We start from the raw sequence: 7,458 nt of genomic DNA, 5'->3' as shown, positions 1-7,458 counted from the left end.
ATCACTTTATTTTCTCATGATTCAAGAAGGAACAAGTCAATTGGAGTTTGGCATGAGATAGATCTCATGATCCCTTTTCTCTAAAGGACTACTCGCTCATTGTGAAATATATGGAAAATAAATAAGATAAAGACATAGCATGCATAAAATTAAAGTAAAATAAAAGAAATTGCAATGAAATGAGATAACCTGAATTAAAGATAAAATACTTGAATAATATAAAGAAATCTAGATAAAACAATTGAAGTTGCATAAAAAAACTAAATAGCTTAAATTTAAAAGGTGAAGTTGAAACAAGCAATAATGTAAAGTGGTTATCCCATTCCAAGCAAGTGGCCATTTATTTATACATGAAATACAACAATTAATCCACTTAAATCCATTTAAATTTGTGCATTAATCATAATGGTCACTAATGGGTGAAAAGATATAGCTTGAAAGTCAATTAGTCGATAAACTGATTCAAAATACCAAAATTCGCAACTAAAACTGGGTCTGAAATGCACAATGTTGTCTGACACGGAGGGGGGTCATGTTAAGGAGCTTGGTCGTGCCAAGAAACACCACCATCTCATGTTCATCTGAGGTGCTTACTATTGGGGGGCTTCAAGGGACAACATAGCTTGTGTTAGTTGATACGGCCAGGCCATGTTGGCCACTAGCCTTTTGTACTAAGAAGACTGATGAATGCGCGATTTTCCGTCTTTTTTACCTCAATCGTGTCGGCGGTTCCTTATTACCTAAAATAAAAAACACACAAAAGCACATAAAAGAAAAACAAAACGATAAAAACACACAATGAAACGAGAATAAAATAATCTAAAAATACGCTGCAATAATCACTTTTCACTAGGTTGGACAAATTTGTTGCTACCAACAACTAGATTGAGCAATTCCATATCTATGATAACTTCCACATGACATCTCATAAATCTGACCACGGCCCTATTCTCCTTGATTTCCATATATCCCTAAATAAAAACATACCTAACAAGAAGAGACTTAGGTTTGGGAATATTTGAATACAGCATCCCAACATCAATGAGGAGGTTAAGAAAAATAGGATGAGTTGTAAGGGTAACACCAATGAGAAGCTGAACTACACCCTCAACAATTTATGGAAGTGGGGAAAAGCTACCTATGGAAATCTTAAACATGATATTATTATGCTGCAGAAGGATCTAAAAAATGCCAAAAGTGATAACATAAACAACATCAACAAAAACAACATCCATGACATCCAAAAAAGGATTGAAGATTATCTCCAAAAACAGGCTCAAAGAGCCAAAGTTCATTGGCTTAAAGAGGATGACATAAGCACTAAATGTTTCCATTAAAACACCACCCAAATAAAGCAACACAACAATATTACCTATATATCTAATTATGAGGGGGAGATCGTTTACGAAGAAAAAGAAATCCACAACACTTTCCTTACTTACTTTAAAGAACAATTCAAATCATCCCAAACTAATTCCTATTCATATCCTGATAACATGATGAATCATAAAATTTCATACTCTATAAAATAGAGATCAATCACCCTCCTACCCCTGAAGAGATCTGTATTGGGGAAAATCTGAGAACGATGCCATTAAATTGACTCGACTCATTATTTCAGTGAAAGTCGCCACTGCGCTTTATTATTTCCAAAAGAAAAGGGAAAAACAAAGAAAACCCAAAATTTAAAACAAGAAAGAGATCTTAGGTACAGGTGTTGATTATACAAGGGGAAGGTTTTAAGCACCCCTCATATCTATGGTACTCCACATGAACCTTTTTGAAAATCTGTGTTGTGTGTGTGCAAAAGAAAAGGTTTGTTTAACTTTTTTAAAATAAGCTCGGCAAGACATTAAGCCTTGTGCAACCATACCTCCTCGGTGCAATGGAGAAGTCAGAGCTAATGTAGTTCCACTAAAAAGGGAAAAAAGTTTTTAAAAAGAATAACCACTTTATCGTCGTCGGAGAGAATACTCAGCCATTGATATTGATCATGAGAACAAATGGATTCTTTGCATCACAAATGAAATAAGGGCTCCAACTCGGATGAAAATCAACGAGTATGCCACTAGCTCTCTCATGTGGAAAAGACTCCATCATATCAACCAATCTTAAAATCGTGGGGTATCGCAACTCACTACAACAATTAATCGTGTCTAAACTTTGAAAGAAAAGCCACCAAGGGCAAAAGATATTTTTAAAGAAAGATAAAAAAAGGTTGCAAACATAATAAGATTTTGGAAAAAGGAAGAAGATTTTGAAAATCTAAGAAAGGGAGGAGATGAAGAGGCTATCCTAGCGCATTAAATAAAAGCTAAGGAAAGAACGATCTAACAAAAAAGAAGCCAAAACTTGACATTAAGAGTCAAGGTAGATATCCCATTCTTTGGACTACCAACATTAAACCGACGCATTACCACTTGGGGATCCATATGAACTTATTTTCTTTAGCACCACTTTGCATTAAGCACATTAAAATTCTGACGAAAATTAGGCAGAGTAACGGATATTTTCGGGTAAAAATCCTTATCACGACGCCTTGGAATTAACCATCAAGGGCTTTCGAGGAAATACCTGCACACACAAACAGACAACAATCCAATGCCGGACAGAATAACAGACAAAATAATAGCGGAATCACAGGGTCTAGAGGTACTAAGTCCAAGTCTCTAAAATGCTCAGGATAGTAACCAATAGTCCATAGGGCCTTAAGTATTTTTTATGATTAGATTTGTTTATTAATGTTTTAGCACAAAAATAGAGTATGGTCCAAATGGACAAAATGAAAATAACGGAAATAAAACGTCCAAATGGACAAAGAGAAAATAGCGCAAACATAAACAAAGTGTCCAAATGGACAAAGAGAAAATAGCGGAAACATAAACATGATGAATGATAAAATAAAGCATAAAGCGAGAAATATAAAGGAAAATGTAATAAAGTGCGGAAATTAAAGTTAATTGTTAATTGTTAAAGATGACCATCTTGAAACTTGTCAAGTATATCATCAAATTGTTAGTAACGAAGATCGTGTTAGAACAAGAATGTTCTGATCAATATTCTTAGTTTTGATGATAACATTGTATATGAATTTTGTATAAGATAATGTGGTACTCTAATCCTATGCAATTTCCATTTCAGGAAACATATAAAGACTATGCACAAAATCAACGCAAGAAGCACTGACTCAGAAGTTTCAGCATGCAACATCAGAACATGCTCTGGCAAGACATCAGAAGATGGTCAAGCAGAATCAGAACATGATCTACTGAAGCATCAGAAGAACTTGAGATCAGAAGCAGAAGCACTGAAGTTCTCATGGTATCACGCTAGAAGCACTTCAAGGTCAGAAGACCAGAAGATGCTCTGCACCAAGCTGTTTGACTCTGATGATATTCAAACGTTGTTTATACAAACATCAGATCAGAAGCAAGTACAAGATGGCAGGCTACGCTGACTGATAAAAGGAACGTTAGAAGCTATTAAAGGCAAAGTCAGTTAAAACAGGAAAAGCAAGGCTCGAGGTAGTTGACAAAAGAGTGAAACATTAAATGCAATGCTGTACGGATCACGCAACGCATTAAATGCTCCCAACGGTCATCTTCTCAAACGCCTATAAATAGAAGTTCTGATGAGAAGCTGAATACAACACTTTGCGCAAACATACAAAAACGCTGTCAAATTCAAAAGCTCTCAAACTTCATCTTCAACCTCACTTCATTACTGTTGTAATATCTTAGTGAGATTAAGCTTAAACTTAAGAGAAATATCACAGTTGTGATTATAGCTTATTAAGAACCATTGTATAAATCTTGTAAGAATTTTTGTTTACATTAATTTGTAAAAGAACTAGAGGAGATCAAGTTGTGATCGGATTCTCAAGAAAGACTTACAAGGTATCTAAGTGGAAAACCATTATAATCAAGGTTGATTAAAGGATTAAATCCTCAGGTGAGGTAAATCACTCCAAGGGGGTGGACTGGAGTAGTTTAGTTAACAATGAACGAGGATAAAAATCTTTGTGCAAATTGTTTTTATCTTAAGAGTTTTTAAAACTACACTTATTCAAACCCCCCCTTTCTAAGTGTTTTTCTATCCTTCAATTGGCATCAGAGCGCCGGTTCTAGGTGCAAGCACTTAATAGTGTTAGAAAAGATTCAGGAAGAGAAAAACGCTAAGTCAAGATGGTTGAAACTCCTCCACGTACATCTACATCTGGCTCTGCTGAGCAACACAATGGGAATGGTAACAATGGTTACACTAGACCACCAGTATTCGATGGTGAAAACTTTGAATATTGGAAAGATAAACTTGAAAGTTACTTTCTTAGTTTAGATGGTGACTTATGGGATCTTCTGGTGGATGGTTACAAACATCCAGTGAAAGCTAGTGGTGTAAAGATCTCAAGACAAGAGATGAGTGATGATCAAAAGAAGCAATTCAAAAATCATCACAAGTGTAGGACTGTTTTGCTGAATGCTATCTCTCATGCTGAATATGAGAAGATATCTAACAGGGAAACTGCCTATGACATATATGAATCATTGAAAATGACTCATGTGGGAAATGCCCAAGTCAAGGAGACTAAATCTCTTGCCTTGATCCAGAAATATGAAGCCTTCAAGATGGAGGATGATGAAAACATTGAGAAAATGTTCTCAAGATTTCAAACGCTAACTGCTGGATTAAGAGTTCTTGACAAGGGATACACCAAGTCTGATCATGTCAAGAAGATCATCAGAAGCTTGCCCAGAAGATGGGGCCCAATGGGGACTGCATTCAAGATAGCTAAGGATCTGAATGAAGTCTCTTTGGAAGAGCTGATCAGCACCCTGAGGAGTTATGAAATTGAGCTGGATGCTAATGAACCTCAGAAGAAAGGTAAGTCTATTGCATTAAAATCTAATTATAAAAAATGCACTAACGCTTTTCAGGCTGAAGAAGAAGATTCTCAAGAATCAGAAGAAGAAGAAGAAGAACTGTCCATGATCTCCAGAAGGGTAAACCAACTCTGGAAGAGCAAGCACAGGAAGCTCAAGAACTTCAAAAATTCTAAGAAGCTTGAAAAAGGAGAATCTTCTGGAAGCAGAAGATATGACAAGAAGAAGGTCACTTGCTTTGAGTGCAATGAGCCAGGTCACTACAAGAGTGAGTGTTCAAAGCTTCAGAAGGAGAAGCCCAAGAAGAAGTTTCATAAGAAGAAAGGTCTTATGGCAACTTGGGATGATTCAGATTCATCAGAATCAGAATCAGAATCTGAAGGTGAGCAGGCAAACATTGCACTGATGGCCACAGTTGATGATGGATCAGAATCTACATCAGAATCAGATTCTGAAGAGGTATTTTCTGAACTATCTAGAGAAGAGTTAGTTTCCAGTCTAACAGAACTTCTGGAACTCAAGGCTCATCTTAGTATCAAATACAAAAAGCTGAAAAAGCTATTTGAATCTGAAACTAAGAAGCTGGAAGTGGAAAATTCTGAACTGAAGGAAAAAGTTCTAAAATTATCCAAAGATGTTGGATCTCCTTCTGAATCAGAAAAGTCCATTCCTAGCTTGAACCATATTCTGAAAGAATATGACTTGAGCTTTAGAAAGTTCTTATCTAGAAGTATTGGCAGAAGTCATCTTGCTTCTATGATATATGCTGTTTTCTGGAAACAAGAGAGTTGGCATTGGCTATGAGGGTAATACCCCATACAAACTTGAACATGTAGATGATATGAAAATCACATACAAGCCATTGTATGATCAGTTCAAGTATGGCCACTCCCATGATATTAGGCTCACATCACATGCCAAAAGCTTTCACATTACACACACTAAGAAGCATGTGACACAACCTAGAAAATATCATGTAACTCAGAATAGGGAATATCATGCTGTACCTCCTATTTTTTATAATGCTAAACCCAAGTTCAATCAGAACTTGAGGAGAGCTAACAAGAAAGGACCCAAGAAAATGTGGGTACCTAAGGAAAAGATTATTCCCGTTGCAGATATCCTTGGCTGCAAAGAAGACAAAGAAAAGCATGTCATGGTACCTGGACTCTGGGTGCTCTCGACACATGACGGGAAGAAGGTCTATGTTCCAAGACCTGGTGCTTAAATCTGCTGGAGAAGTTAAGTTTGGAGGAGATCAGAAGGGCAAAATTATTGGCTCAGGAACCATAAGTACTGGTAACTCTCCTTCCATAACTAATGTTCTTCTGGTAGATGGATTAGCTCATAACTTGTTGTCCATAAGTCAATTAAGTGACAATGGTTATGACATAATCTTTAATCAAAAGTCTTGCAAGGCTGTAAGTTAGAAGGATGGCTCAATCCTATTTACAAGCAAGAGAAAGAACAACATTTACAAGATTGATCTTCAAGATCTTAAGAATCTTGTCTTATGTCTGTTAGTGAAGAGCAATGGGTCTGGCACAGAAGATTAGGCCATGCTAGTTTGAGAAAGATTTCTCAGATTAACAAACTAAATCTGGTCAGAGGACTCCCTAATCTGAAATATAAATCAGATGCTCTTTGCGAAGCATGTCAGAAGGGCAAGTTCTCCAAACCTGCATTCAAGTCTAGGAATGTTGTTTCTTCCTCTAGGCCGCTAGAACTTCTGCACATTGATCTGTTTGGCCCAGTCAAAACAGTATCTGTCAGAGGGAAGAAATATGGATTAGTCATCGTAGATGATTATAGCCGCTGGACATGGGTAAAGTTATTAAAACACAAGGATGAGTCTCATTCAGTGTTCTTTGAATTATGCACTCAGATTTAACCTGAGAAGGAGTGTAAAATCATAAAGGTCAGAAGTGATCATGGTGGTGAATTTGAGAACAGATTCTTTGAGGGGTTCTTCAAAGAAAATGGTATTGCCCATGATTTCTCTTGTCCTAGAACTCCACAGCAAAATGAAGTTGTAGAACGAAAGAATAAGACTCTACAAGAAATGGCTAGAACCATGATCAATGAAACCAATATGGCTAAGCATTTCTGGGCAAAAGCAATAAACACTGCATGCTATATTCAGAATAGAATCTCCATAAGACCTATTCTTAATAAGACTCCTTATGAATTGTGGAAGAACAGAAAGCCCAACATTTCTTATTTTCATCCTTTTGGATGTGTCTGTTTTATTCTGAATACTAAAGATCATCTTGGTAAGTTTGATTCTAAGGCACAGAAGTGTTTCCTTCTAAAGGCTACAGAGTATACAACACTGAAACATTGGTTGTTGAAGAATCAATCAATATCAGATTTGATGATAAGCTTGGTCTTGAAAAGCCAAAGCAGTTTGAGAATTTTGCAGATTTAGATATTGATATATCAGAAGCTGAAGAACCAAGAAGCAAAGTTTCAGAAGCTGAAGATCTCAGAAGCAAAGGATCAGAAGATCAAGTTGTTGTATCTTTAGAGAATCTCAGAATTTTTGAAGAGCTAACAGTCAGAAGATCTTCTAGACTCA

The sequence above is a fragment of the Vicia villosa genome, linkage group LG3 (genome assembly GCF_029867415.1).
Source record: "Vicia villosa cultivar HV-30 ecotype Madison, WI linkage group LG3, Vvil1.0, whole genome shotgun sequence".
In the NCBI taxonomy this organism is placed as follows: Eukaryota; Viridiplantae; Streptophyta; class Magnoliopsida; order Fabales; family Fabaceae; genus Vicia; species Vicia villosa.
Note: the sequence above shows the minus strand (reverse complement) of the source record.